General features: G+C 41.0%; 1 protein-coding gene across 2 annotated transcripts in view; it reads left to right on the top strand.

Moving 5' to 3' along the window:
* Positions 1 to 15,018, top strand: part of GRM8 (glutamate metabotropic receptor 8) — a 2,748,719-nt gene that overhangs the window by 296,897 nt on the left and 2,436,804 nt on the right. The gene's annotated exons all lie outside the window — the stretch shown is intronic.

Consider the following 15,018-nt stretch of genomic DNA (forward strand, 5'->3'; position numbering starts at 1 on the left):
GTTTCCCCTTGCAGAAATAAAGTCCCTAACATTGTTCTCATTTCCTTGCATAAATAAAGTCCCTAACTCCATTCTCACGCAGCAGGAATTGTTTCCTTGCGCTTGCAGATAGATCCATTCAAATGGCAGGAAATATGTGGATGTGAGCTTTTGAGCTCAATTCCAACAGGCTGACGGAGCTGACATCATTGCGCACGTGATGACGTCAGTTCAAAATTGCGAAAAAAAAATTCAAAGCAAAAGCTGGAAAAAAATTAGAAATGAAGGGGTGCCACTCGGGAATCATGGCACCCCATCATTTGGACCCCAAAACTCAGTAAAAACCAAGTAATTTGGTACGGTTGGGAGGTATGTTCTGAATGTCATTTTAAGCGCTATTCCTTCTTAAGACATTAGACCTGTAACTGACTAAAATGATGGCTTTTAATGTTCTGAAAAAAAGTTTGCTAAGGAAGGAAAAGAATGGAAGAGAATTTTCAGGACAGTTTCTCTGTTTTTTCTATTTTTATTGTTTCAATGTTGCATGTGTTGTCAGACTCTTTTAAGATTTGTTACACCTACCAAAGACATGAAATGGATGAATTCAGTGTCATAAGTTGCCCATAGATATGCATTCAATGTGTGTGCGTTTGTGTGTGTGTTTGTGTGTGTGTGTGTGTGTGTGTGTGTGTGTGTGTGTGTGTGTGTGTGTGCGTGTGTGCGTGTGTGCGTGTGTGCGTGTGTGTGTGCGTGTGTGTGTGCGCGTGCACGTGTGTGTGTGCATGTGTGCATGTGCGTGTGTGTGTGTGTGTGCGTGTGTAAGTATGAGTGTGTTTGCACATGTGTGTGTGTCTGTGTGTGTGTGTGCGTGTGTGCATGTGTGCGTGTGTGTGTGCGCGCGCACGTGTGTGTGTGTGCATGTGTGCATGTGCGCGTGTGTGTGTGTGTGCGTGCGTAAGTATGAGTGTGTTTGCACATGTGTGTGTGTTTGTGTGTGTGTGTGTGTGTGTGTGTGTGTGTGTGTGTGTGTGTAAGTATGAGTGTGTTTGCACGTGTGTTTGTGTGTGCATGTGTTTTGTGTGTGTGTGTGTGTGTGTGTGTGTGTGTGTGTGTGTGCGTACATCCAGTAATGATCCAGAATTCCTCTCAGGGCCAGTTCTCTACCTTTACTCTCCTTTTGCCAATATAGGCTGTAAATCATTGGCAACCATAAGATGGGTAAAATTTGTATGGAAGAATGAATGAATACATTATGCATATCACCTGATAAATTGTAAATATTCTGCATTTTAAATAAAAAAAAATTAAGACATTAACTGCATCAACATTTTTTCTTTATTTTAGTTGAGAAGTGATTTATAATAACATTCTTCACTGAAGAAACTTATTAATATTGTACATTCATAATATCTTCATTACATGCGTATGAAATCATTTTAATGAATGTGTTAATAAAATTATAGATGGAATATTCAGTTCTAATTTCTTCTTCTCCTATTACTTAAATTCTTCACCCTGAATGTTCTCAGGTCTGACTACATAAATAACCAATAACTGTGAAATTCCATTTGTATTTTAATACATCTTTATTTTTCTTTCTGTTCCTGACCTTTCCAAGTATTTTCTTGTGATTAGAATTTATGTTCAGTCTAAGCTTTACAATAAAGTAACATTTTTGTTAAGTGACTAAACTCAGCTAGCTAGTTTTACTTAATTATTCCATTATCATGCATGTACCTGATACAATAACTGCATTATTTTTTATAATTAATTTTGCACAGTTCTAAGCGCATTAACAGTTAGGATGCATGCTTAATCCATTAAGCCGTGCATTTAATTCTAGACCTTTGAATAACATCTACACATTATCTGTACGTGAATTAATTTTTGTCCGAAAGTAGTTTTCTGCATGTAAATGAAGATGGAATTCACTGGAACTTCATAATTTTATATTGTTAGCAATTCAGACACAGTTCTTACACATTTTTATTCCAAATAGGATTTTTCTGAGGGTTTTGTGCACGAATGTGTCACACATCTTTTACAAAACCCAGCAGGTATCATTTTCATGAAACTTCAAATAAAAGTTACATTGCCATCTATAACATCTAAGGTATTTATAACAACACTAAAACATACATTCGTAATATGAAATAAGGTAAAAACAATTACGTTTGTTATCGTCAACAGATACTTCTCCTGTAAATTATATAACTACTGCAAAATATTTCTTCAGAAGAAACAAATCATATTTAGTCAAAATGACCATGTTGGAGTAGCTTGTCACTTGCTTTAGCATGATTAAGTGTAAAAAATTGTGGGTGAGACACGGGACAAAACAATTCTTCGTATTCTGATATAATGGAAGATTCTAGAGAATGTACTGATAATAACAGCAATAAACAACCATAAGTATATTATTTCTCCTCCTCCTACTACTACTATTTTGCTATGTTTATGTTTGAGTAAGTAAAAGGGATACAAAATTTACCAAGACTGAGATTTTCTATCAAAAGCTGAAAAATATTTAAACAAATAAGTATAGTAAGTGAACAGATTAATACAAAACTAATTAAGAATATTTATTATTTAAAACATTTGCTCAGAGTATATCACTTGATAGGGAAAGTGTTACTTTGCATTTTATAAAGTGTAAAGGCCTTTCTATAGCATACCAACCACCACACTTTAGACCCAAAGCCCAACAGAGAGAGTTTGAGGTGGAAACAGTTAAAATATCAATAAATAAATAAATAAATAAATAAATGTTTTTATTGGGTGGGAGGAACCCCAGAGAGACACAGGGAGTGCAGCTTGACATACTTTGCCTGAACACAGTGTTCATGTCCAGGCAAGGTTAGTACCACAGTCATGGTGTGAGAGTGCTTATTGGTTTTGCTAGCAATTGTGAGGGGGGGGCTTTAGATTTAATGTGTGGGAAGGGGAGTTTAGGTTTAGAGAGCAGGAAGCGAGTTTAGTGTTAATGAGTAGGGAGGGATAATGGTTAAGGTCTTCACCTCCCATGCACAAGGTGCAGCGTTTGATACTGACCTCCGGCACAAAGCAAGTTTGGAGTTTGCATTTTATCTTTGTGTTTCATGGGGATCATTCCACCTCCCAAAATTTTGCTTAGTATTTCCATCTCAAACTCACTCAAGAATGGAGTTGTGGGCAGCAACACATACTCTAGATGGTGCCTATACCAGGGCGAGTTTTATAGACTAACCAATTTGAATTGTGGTGTGTGTATCCCAGTATCCTCTAGACAGGGTAACACAGATCATAGACTATGAATCACATCAGGCTAGCCACTAAGCAGTGTAAAACAAATTGGCTCTAGGTGATTTGGTCCTGTTGGCTGATGTTGCCAAATGGACATGGGTATTTGCCAATCATAGGATCATAGGAGATTACTAGGATAATGGCCCTGGGGCCCTTACAAGCCTAGCCAAGAGTTTATCTTGAAAAAAGAAACCTCAATCAGCATCTGTCACCCTCATCAGGGAGGGACACAGATGGAACCCCTGGGACAAATTTGTGGTTTCCCACCCACTCATCAAGGTTGCGCTTGAAAAGGGTCAGTGACTTACTTTATTTGATGTGTATGTGGAGTCTATTCCAGAGATGAGGCAGGCTCTGAGAGACAAACCTGTCTCTCCAGCAGGTTTTGTTAATATTGCATATTAGATTTAGGCCTTTCAATTGGGTGATGCATGATGAGTTAGACTTCCGGATCTGGAACATCTTTAGTAGATCAGGGTCGGAGATTACCTTGTAGGCAAGATACAGATAATTTCTGAGCAATCTGCATGATACTGAATGGGGTGATAATGATATGAACCCGTCCACATAGGACAAGTTTTGGAGGCCATGAATTCTCTTTGTGAGGTATTTTTGTGGCCCTTTCAGTTGGTGCAGGTGTTTGGAGAGGTACATACCAAATGGGGCATTGTACTCAATTATTGGCCTCATAAGGGAGGAGTACAGAGAGGTACTAACCTCCATTTTTCTGGATGCAATCCCTTTACTTATGAGATGAACTAAGTAAAATGATTTTCTGACCACTGCCGCTACATGATGGTCAAATGTGAGATTGTTGTCAACCTGTGTACTCAGGTCTCTCACCACAGGTTGTGTGCTTAGGAAGTTGCCACTGACATGGTAATCAGTAGGGGCAGTATTTTTGCTGAATGGTACGATAATACATTTTTTGTGTTTAACCTAAGACCATGACTTTGGCACCAGTCATTTGTTGCTGTGACTGCCTCTTGTAGTATGTTAACATCATTTTGGGTAGTCAATGACAGCACCCAACTTACAGTCATCCACAGACTTGGTCAGCCACAGGTCTTCTGTCTTTGCCTGGACCTCTGAGAAGTAGATGCCAAACAGTAGGTGCCCCAGGATAGATCCCTGGTGAACACCACTAGTGAAGGTCTTGTAAGAAGTCGAGGCACCTATTTTGAACTTGTGGGTCCCATCAGTGAGCCAGTTGGCCACCCACCTGATGAGATAGGGATTTACATCAACCTGTGTTAGCTTTTCATTCATGCTCAAGTGGGGATTGTGTCACAGGTCTTGGCCAAGTCAAGGTAAGCTGTATGTACTGACTTTTCCTTATCCAGGGCCTTAGTGACAGTGTTAAAAATATCAACCAGGTTCAACAGGCAAGATCTGCCCTTGACAAATCCAAACTGGGTGGGGTCAGGTGCTTGGAGATTGCCTATGTCCTTGTTTATGACGTTGATAATAATACACTCCATGGCCTTACAGATCAGACTTGTCAATCTAATGGGATGATAGTTTCCAGGGTCAGTAGTGGCACCACCTTTGTGCAAAGAGATCTGCTGGAATGAGGCCTGTACTTAGGCTGTGATTGAATAGGGTGCTAAATGGCAAGGCTTGTTCGTGCTGGAGATGGTGCAGAATATAGCCTGGGATACTATCAGGTACCATGTAAGCTGTGTTGTTTGCCAAGGATAGGGCCTTTAACACTTGATCTATGGAGATTTGAGGTGCAGGACAAGTATTGGGGATGTAGAATGGGCCTTTGGGGGGGTTAAGAGGTGAAGTTTGCCCTGAACCTATCTGCTAGCTACTTGGCTAAGTCAACAAGATCAGTGTAAGAGGTACCACTAAGAACTAATTCGGAACAAACCTGGGTTTTACCATGAAGGTTTCTGATGTAACTGAAAAAGGCTTTGTGGTTAGCCTTTGTTTCGGAGACTGGAGGTTTTCACTAGTGTTCTAATTTGCTTGTTGTGGCTAAGGAAGGAGTTTTTCCAGTTGGGAATTTTGGCCTTTTTAGCCTTGGACAACAGTTTCTTCCTTTTGTTGTAAAGCCTGTTGAAAGAGGATGTCCAAAAGATAGGTTTGCATTTCCTTGAGGAGCAGGTTTTAGTTCTGTTGGGTATGGCTGAGTACATGCAGTTGTACAGGTGCTTGCTGAGTCCATGCAGTTGTACAGGTTCAGCATATTTGTCTGCATCCTCTGAAGGGGTTGTAGTCAGCTTTTGAGAAGTTTTTTAGCCTGGTTTCGGCTTGGGAGGGTGGTTGGATGGGATAGAGGCTTCCAATATGACAGCCCAATGGTCTGATCTCACCAGGGAAGAATTTACTATGGGAGTGGTGCAGCAGGCACCCATGTTGGTGAGAACCAAGTCCAGAATGTTATCTCCTCTTGAGGGGGATGAGACAAGCTGGTTTAGTGCATTATAACTGATGAAGTCATGGAATCATTGGGTTAGTGCATTAGAGCATGAATAGTTCACCCAGTCTATGATGGGTTAGTTAAAGTCATCAAGGATCAGGGTGTTAGGGGGTACCTTGATGGAGTCAAGTAGGTCCAGGTAGGAGGATTGGGTGTCCTGAGTCATGGAAGGGGAGCTATAGCTAGCTATAACTTGTATGGGTGTCTTGCCAATTGTCAGTTGCACCTGGAGTAGTTCTAGTGCATCTTACTGGCAAACCAGTCTGGAGGTGGGCTTGTCTTTAATGAAAATGGAAACTCGACCATTGTTAGACTTTCCATCCTCATTCTGGGGTCAGAATGTGTGGAATGAGGTATAGCCTGGTAAGGCAGGGGTACTCTCTGCAGTCTTGAACCAAGTTTCCATGACTGCACAGATGTCGGCATCTTCCAATTTGAGTAGAGCCTCCAGTGAGTCCATTTTCATGTGAAGGCTCCTAGCGTTAAGCAGCATGACCTTTGATTTTGGTTTTTGACAGATCTTTTATGTAGGAAGATTTGTCTTTGGGACATTGCCTAAAAAATGTACAATGGGGAAGGCAAGAGCCTTGGCCAGAATCCTGAATCCCATGGGTGCAAGTGGAAGCCATCTCTGGCAAAGCATCGAGGCTGATGATAAATGGTTGAGGATCTGACCTATGTCAGAGACCCATGTTAATGGTCTGAGGAGTGCATGTGCCCCAATTTGCCAGTGTGTGTCCACTATAAAGCTCAAAAGCCTTGGATCAATAAGTTACTGGTGGCTGGTGCCCAGTTGCCCAGTCCGGATTTCCTGGGATAGCTCTGTTGAGTGAAAACTGGAAGGGCAATGCAGCAAAGATATTTGGCTTGCTATTCAGAGTCTACTAATCAAGAGGAGGGCAGACTAGAAATGGTGTGTGAATTGTCAAGTTGGAGAGGAATTAGAAGACAGCGAGTTGTTGCTAACAGAATTAGTGATAGACACATGGCAATTAGACTCCAGTGTGCAGATAGGTCACGATTCTTAATCTTAGACTTTGCCAATAGCAGGGTTGTGATAGTGAAGAAAAGAGTGCATTCAGACAGTAGTTTCCCTATCTAGTAGATAAAGGAGGACAACATGAATCGCTGTCGATAACGGGTGACCTAAAAGCACGTATAGCAAAAAGCAGAGCAGGATATGAGGAGTCCCTGAGTCCACATGTGTGGGACAACAGGAAAAATAAAGCAGAGGGCATTCTAGACTTCTGTCTAGAAATTGGCTTAATGGTGACCAACTTAACTGATTGTGGTCAGCACATGGTAAATGAAGACAGACAGCCACAAGATCCATAGAAGAGTGTCCAGCATGCAACAAAGGTAGGCTTCCTCCTAGAAAGTAAAGGGGACTGGGGTAGAATCAGTGTTCACAAAGTCATTCCCAGTGAAATAGTCTGACCACAGCATAGGTCATGGGATGCCACAGTCACTTGCAAGAAGTAGTCAGAGTATGAGGTCAACAGAGACTGGACCAGAGACCTGCAAGTTGACTGGAGAGAAAGCACAAGTGTTCAAGGAATAACTCAGGGCTTTGGCTCCTGAGGAAGAGGAATAGAAAATAGGTAGAGGTGACGAAGAAGCACCTCCGAACATCATGACTGAAAACTATAGAACAGCTACGCACCAGAGCCATGTCCAGAATTAAGGTATGTAAGAAAAGCTGTTGATGGAGTGCAGAATAACAAGAAGTCATCAAAAGGAAGAAGGAGTCCAAGAAAAAGTACAAGATAGAAAAGACAGACCTATTTACAAAGAATACAGGTTGTCTAACAAAGAGCTAACAGAGGAGCTGCAATAGCAAAGAACAAGGCATCAGAGGCACTCTGACAACTTCTGGAAAAGTGACCTGTAGATGACACAAAGAAACTCTATCAGGTTGCAAAGCAAACACAGAAAGTTAAAGAAGATAGTCAGATAACCTTCGTAAGGGATTCCAGCAACAACCTACTTACAAGTCTACAGGACATCAAAGGCAGATTGAGGGAGCATTTCCAGCAGCTTCTAGATTAAGAACCCCCCACAGAAGCTGTAGCAGCCCCAGGCACATCGTACACTGAGAAGAGGAGGAGCCCACCCTAGAAGAAGTAAGACTGCACTAAGGAAAATGAAGTCAGAGAAAGAAGCAGGTTCAGATGAGCTCACAGCAGCTATGATAGCACTAAGAAATGTCAGGGAAAGCAGGTCAGATGAGGTCACCACAGATATGATAGCACTAAGGAATGTCAGGGAAAGCAGCAGGTCAGATGAGGTCACCACAGATATGATAGCACTAAGGAATGTCAGGGAAAGCAGCAGGTCAGATGAGGTCACCGCAGATATGATAGCACTAAGAAATGAGAGGGAAAGCAGCAGGTTAGATGAGGTCACAGCAGATATGATACCACTAAGGAAAATGAAGTCAGAGAAAGCAGCAGGTCAGATGAGGTCACGGCAGATAGGATAGCACTAAGGAATGTCAGGGAAAGCAGCAGGTCAGATGAGGTCACAGCAGATATGATAGCACTAAGGAATGTCAGGGAAAGCAGCAGGTCAGATGAGGTCACAGCAGATATGATAGCACTAAGGAATGTCAGGGAAAGCAGCAGGTCAGATGAGGTCACAGCAGATATGATAGCACTAAGGAATGTCAGGGAAAGCAGCAGGTCAGATGAGGTCACAGCAGATATGATAGCACTAAGGAATGTCAGGAAAGCAGCAGGTCAGATGAGGTCACAGCAGATATGATAGCACTAAGGAATGTCAGGGAAAGCAGCAGGTCAGATGAGGTCACAGCAGATATGATAGCACTAAGGAATGTCAGGGAAAGCAGCAGGTCAGATGAGGTCACAGCAGATATGATAGCACTAAGGAATGACAGGGAAAGCAGCAGGTCAGATGAGGTCACAGCAGATATGATAGCACTAAGGAATGACAGGGAAAGCAGCAGGTCAGATGAGGTCACCACAGATATGATAGCACTAAGGAATGTCAGGGAAAGCAGCAGGTCAGATGAGGTCACAGCAGATATGATAGCACTAAGGAATGTCAGGGAAAGCAGCAGGTCAGATGAGGTCACAGCAGATATGATAGCACTAAGGAATGTCAGGGAAAGCAGCAGGTCAGATGAGGTCACCACAGATATGATAGCACTAAGGAATGTCAGGGAAAGCAGCAGGTCAGATGAGGTCACAGCAGATATGATAGCACTAAGGAATGTCAGGGAAAGCAGCAGGTCAGATGAGGTCACCGCAGATATGATAAACATGGTGGGTAATATAGAAGAGACATGGCTCCTGCATTTACTCATAGCAGCGTGGAGAGAAAGGCGTATGCCAGGGATGACTACACAATAATCAAACTAGTACCCGTAAGCAAGAGCAAGGGGAGCAGCCAGTACTTTGGACAGTACAGAGGTATCCAATCCAAACATTTAGGAGAGGGTGAGCGATAAACGAGGAGAGTTGTAGAAAGTAAGATGGGAGATGAGCAGTTCAGATTCAGATCAGGATGCAACACAACTGATCCAGTGTTTCCGGTCAGCTAGATAGTTGAGAAGAAGACGGAGATGAGGAAAACATTCAAATGGGCATCTCTAGACTTGGAGAAAGCATATGACAAGGTCCTAAGAAAGCTGATTTAGGCAGTCCTGAGGTGGTTCAAAGTCACATAAACATTATTACTACAAGCTACGTCAAATAATGCTTGGTCTCACAGAGGTTCTCAGTAGGAATGGGTGTGCATTAGGGATCAGCTCTGAGCGAACTGTTGTTCATACTGGTGATGGAGAACATTAGCACACAGGTTAGAGGGGACAGATCAGCAAAGTTGCTGTATGCAGCTGATGTCAGATTACAGTCATTCTCTGATTAAGAATTTCAAAAAAGAATAGATGAATAGAATGCAAAACTGAAGGCACAAGGGATGAAACTGAGTACAGGTAAGACAGTGTAATCGCTGCTAATTAGGGAAATCAGAAGAAGCTGAGAAATGAAATAGAAAGGAAAACAGCGGACCAGGTTAATACCTTAAAATACCCGGGCCGAGTGGTTGAGGAGAAGGGAAGTCTGAATGAAGTGGTCAAAACTAAAATCAGAGTGGTTTCAGCCAACTGGCACAGATTATCACACATAGTGTATGAGAGAAGAATGACAAAAACAAAATAAAATGTAAGGTGTACAAATTAATGCTGTGACCAGTACTGCTGTGTGGTACAGAAACCTGGGCAGTAAAGGCAGAAGAGTTGAGGAAGCTAGATTTACTGTGTGTGTGTGTGTGTGTGTGTGTGTGTGTGTGTGTGTGTGTGTGTGTGTGTGTGTGTGTGTGTGTGTGTGTGTGTGTGTGTAAGTGTTGGCAGGTTAGGTTTAGTGTTACAGCTAGTCAAAGGAAGAGACTTACCCAGGGATTCATTAACGGGCTCAGCATGAGCGGTACAGCTCACTCTAGAAAGCCTTTTCTCCAATGAAATGGTATTTTATGATTCAGAGACATTATTTTGTGATTCAGAGACCTGTAAGCTGCATACCTCTCAACTGTACAGATTTCCACAGTATGTCTAAATTTTTGCCTCATATTTTTGATCTGTTACTTATAAAATTGTGTTTTTTTCTGGACAAATATTTGAGTACCGAAGTCAGAAAATGATGACAGACATTTGAGATTCAGACTTCACACCCTTCAGAAAATTCATGCTAATGCAAAAGCTGTTATTCTATCAACTTTCTAAGTTTGTAAGAACAATATTTAAAGATTTTCCTTGTTTTTTGGTGTTGTCCAGATTTTTTGCTCTAAGAGGTTGACAGCTATGGGAAGCTGTAATGAGGTAAGACCTCATTATTGGCAAATCTGCATGTTGCTGAATCACAGTTATTACCGCTGTCAGATCATTGCTGATCTGCATCTTGTGGTAGTACAATGCTGTTTATATGGACAATGGCTTCCACCTTAATCTCACTCTCACACACACACACACACACACACACACACACACACACACACACACACACACACACACACACACACAGACATACACACATATCACAGTCGCCATACCTGCCCCTGAACTGCCTTCCATTCTGTGGTTTCCTCCCCACCAATCCCCATCCTGAAATCAGTGCAGATATGGCATTTTACTATTGAGTAATCCCTGGTGGCTAGTGTATCCCTCTAGTCCCAATCTCCATACTGATAATGGTGCCATTAAGGCACTGAGTTTGAATATGTCTGTGGTGTCTAATGTTTCCCCATCCCTTGATCCCCTGTAGTGGTGATGGTGTCATTACAGCACTGAATTTAAATGTATCCCTGGTGTCTATTGTTTCCCCCAGTCCCCATAACTTTGATGATGTCATTAAGGCAGTGAATTTAAATGTATCCCTAGTAACTCCTACACCCATAATCTCCATGCCTCAGTGATGGTAGATAGTTGAACACAGTGTTTTGGCTGAATTCTGTACTGCTATGATGTGAGAACAGCTGTGCTGATCTACAATGCAGATCTGGGGAAGACAGCACCTATCCAATTAGTATATGCCTCCCCCCAGACTGCCTCATTAGCATTCAGCATGGCTGTGTAGCCAGCAATATGTGGTTCGACACATCTTCATGCTAGAGCATCTTGCAGCACCATGTTGGAGCTGTTGCTGAACCCCACAAAAGTACAGAGATATGAACACAGAGGTGCACACATTACATTGCCTTCATGAATCCCCCAAGTAGTGTTCTGTCTTCTTCTGTTTGTAAGTAGTATGTAGCTGAACTATCTTGTTACGTAATAGTAGTTTTACAGAAATTATTTTTCTAAAGTAAAGTGTTGGGCTAGTGTTAGGGTTAGCGTGCTAATTAGGGTTAGGGCTAGCAGACATTACTAGTGTGTGTGTGTGTGTGTGTGTGTGTGTGTGTGTGTGTGTGTGTGTGTGTGAGACACCTGCATTTTTGTATTAATTTCTGTTAAACTTAGCCCTGTCACTGCCCCTAACCCTATGTTTACACCTTACTTTAAAAATCCCTTTCTGTAACACTACCATTTAGACAAATTAAGGTTTAGTGTTGTAGAACGGCTTTGGCATAAGGATCATAGATTCATAGGTTCATAGGATGATACTAGGCTATTGGCCCAGAGGCCCTTATAAGTCTAGCCAAGAATTTCACCCATGTTCCCTCAAAGTCAGCACCTGTTTCCCCTGTCCAGCAGGGACACAGGTGGGATCCCAGGGGTGCATTTTCTGCTTCCCATACAGTCATCCAGGTTCCTCTTAAAGAGGGCTAGAGAGGTACACTGCTTGACATGGAGAGGGAGTCTATTCCACATGTGGGGAAGTCTTTGAGACACAAATCTATCCTGCCAAAAAATTATATTAATGTCATAGAAAATGTTAAGGCCTTGCACATGGGTTGCTCGAGTGGAATTTGTCTTACAGATATGCAGCAACTCCATCAAGGCTGGGTCTGAGATGGCCTTATATGCCAGATACAGGTCACCTCTGAACAGTCTGTATGAGACTGAGTAGAGGTTCAGGGCTTTTAGCCTATCTGTATAGGACAGGTTCATAGATTAGTACTAGGCTGACTGCTCTTGCAAGCCATTTTAAGCCTAGCCAATTATCCCTTGTGAGACTCAAACCCTGCACCTTATGTTTGTAAGGCAAACACCTTAACCATTAGACCACCCTCCCAACCCTATAGGTTAGGTGTATGAAACCCTGGATTTTCCTGGTCAGGAACCTCTATGTTCTCTCCAACTGCTGCATGTACTTGGCAAGGTACATGCCAAAGAGGGCATTGTACTTGATAATGGGTCTGATAAGGGAGGAGTACAAGGATGTTATGACCTCCTTGTTCCTGGATGAAATATATTTATTTATGAGGAGGGCCATGTAGAAAGCCTTCAGTACAATGGAGGCAAAGTGGTGGTCAAAAGTGAGGTTGCTAACAACCTGGGGTACCCAAGTCCCCCATGACTGATTGCATGCTTAGTACATTGTTATTAATGTGATAATTAGTGGGGATTCCATTTCCCCAAACGGGATAATGATGCATTTCTTGGCATTCAGTTTGAGGCCATGCTTCTTTTTGCAGTCTTTTGTAGTTTCAGCATTTAGGGGTTTTGGTAATGTGAATGATCAAAACGTTTTTGCTAATGTTTTGTACTAAACATTCACAGATTTTGAACAGCCCTACTACAATCATGCATGTATCTATATAGAGGATTATGATTGGGTTACAGATTTTGAACAGCCCTACCACAATCATGCATGTATCTATATAGAGGATTATGATTGGGTTACAGATTTTGAACAGCCCTACCACAATCATGCATGTATCTATATAGAGGATTATGATTGGTTTGCTGATCATAATCTGCATATTAACTGTTAGAGACATGGATACCAAGAAATTCATTGCAAGAGAGTTTCTTGTCTACACATCAAACTTCAGTTATCAATTTTAGGCATTTCTTCACAGCTTTCCAGCTGATTCTTCAGTTGTTGTGTAGGTTTTGCATATTTCTCCTACGCAGTATTTAATATGTGCATTTGTAACACAAACTATGCCCAGAAATAACTCTTCCACAGCTTTATTCAAGTGCTTGCAGTTTCTTCAGATCTATTCAACTTAAAATAATTTTTGTTTTGTTTATAGACTTTCACAAATTGATTTATTTTTCCACAACTGCCACATACTGGATTAATTGTATGACATACATTTCCATTTTGTTATTTGCATAGTAAAACCTCATATACAACACTGAATTTTAGCAAAGCACTGATGACTTATTTATACTTTTGTTTTACATTTCTGTGTTACAGGCAATTGAGTACTCTTTTATGCAAATGTTTAACTGTGAATAAGTAATTTCTTTAACACTGCATAATTCACTGCTTTATTAAATGTTAAATCTGTGTCTTTTGGTAATCTGCCCCATTGCTGTTAATTTTGATGCCACATATATAGTCATAGTGTTTGGTTTCATTTTTTAAAATTGTCTTACATAAGAATCCACAGACTAATGAGATCTTATGGCCTTGTGAAGAAAAATGGCGGCTATATATGACAGACTTTTCTATGGTTCATAGTAACTCAAAAATTTATGTCTTGTAGTAATGCTTGCTTTTTTGTTCACTTGAAACACAAACGTGTTATAAAATTTTAGGGCCTCTTTCCCTGTGGCATGCAGGAAATGTAGCCTGCTGTACATTTTGACCCTGCTTCCAGCCTGGAATAAATTACATTTCAAGGTCTGCATCCTCCATTTCTTGCACAAATTACCTAGAGGGAATATTCCTGGTGACTTTGGTTGTTTATAAAAAGATGACTCAATACATTTAACATTGCTTCTGAAATCATGCTGCACTTTATATGCAAATGTACTCACAGACTGTTTATGACTAGCTTCATTGGCATTCACTTTCAGTATGACCAGTACATATAGCATAACAGAAGGCTTTGTGTGAACTTCTAGACATTGAGAGAGGCTGAATCTGCCAGATCACTTAATGATATAACTCTGTTATAGGCTGCTACAACTGTGTTAATAATTCTGACAGTGGATAAATCAATTTAAACTAGAGCAGAACAGAACAAGTTTAGATTCAACTTTAGTTTCTGACTGTGTTTTCATAGGAAATAAGGATGAACTATGTGAGCTAATCTGTATGATTATTTCTTCAACAAGCAAAGAGATTTAAAGTGAAGTCCATCGATAGACTGTGTTGATTGATAGTGTCTGTGTGTATGTGCATGTGTGTTTATTTGTGTGTTTGTGGAGGGGAAAGCAATAGCTAAACAGTGTGCAATAGAAGTGGAAACTGTTATTCAGGATTATGGGGAGATTTGATAACACCGATGCTGATTGTGAAAAATGCTACAAGGTACATTTAGATAAGGGATCCTTACTCTGCCATATCCTCATTAGTACTACACAAACAGAATGCATATCAGAGTGGGTAAATTTATATACTGTCTATCGCCATAAGAAAACCATCTTCAACAATATCTTTCTCTTGTATTTTTGTAATTCCTTGAGACTAATGTCTCTGTTTCATTGTCACTGCTATTGCAAACCCTGAGATAAACATTCTGCAGCTTCTCCCATTACTTTTGTACGCAGATGGGTGAAGATGTCACAGAAAATGTAATTACAGCTTAAGGTATTTATTTTATCACACTCACTTATTGTACCTCCATGATAATTCAGACTTAAAGCTTTGTTCCCCTCATCATTGTCAATTATAGTACCATCATTTTAACTGCCTGAATGATTATATGAGTTTGGCATAAAACATTTTGAATCATTCTCTGACAAAATGTTATAA

The sequence above is a fragment of the Protopterus annectens genome, chromosome 11.part0 (assembly GCF_019279795.1).
Source record: "Protopterus annectens isolate FY-2018-M chromosome 11.part0, PAN1.0, whole genome shotgun sequence".
In the NCBI taxonomy this organism is placed as follows: Eukaryota; Metazoa; Chordata; order Ceratodontiformes; family Protopteridae; genus Protopterus; species Protopterus annectens.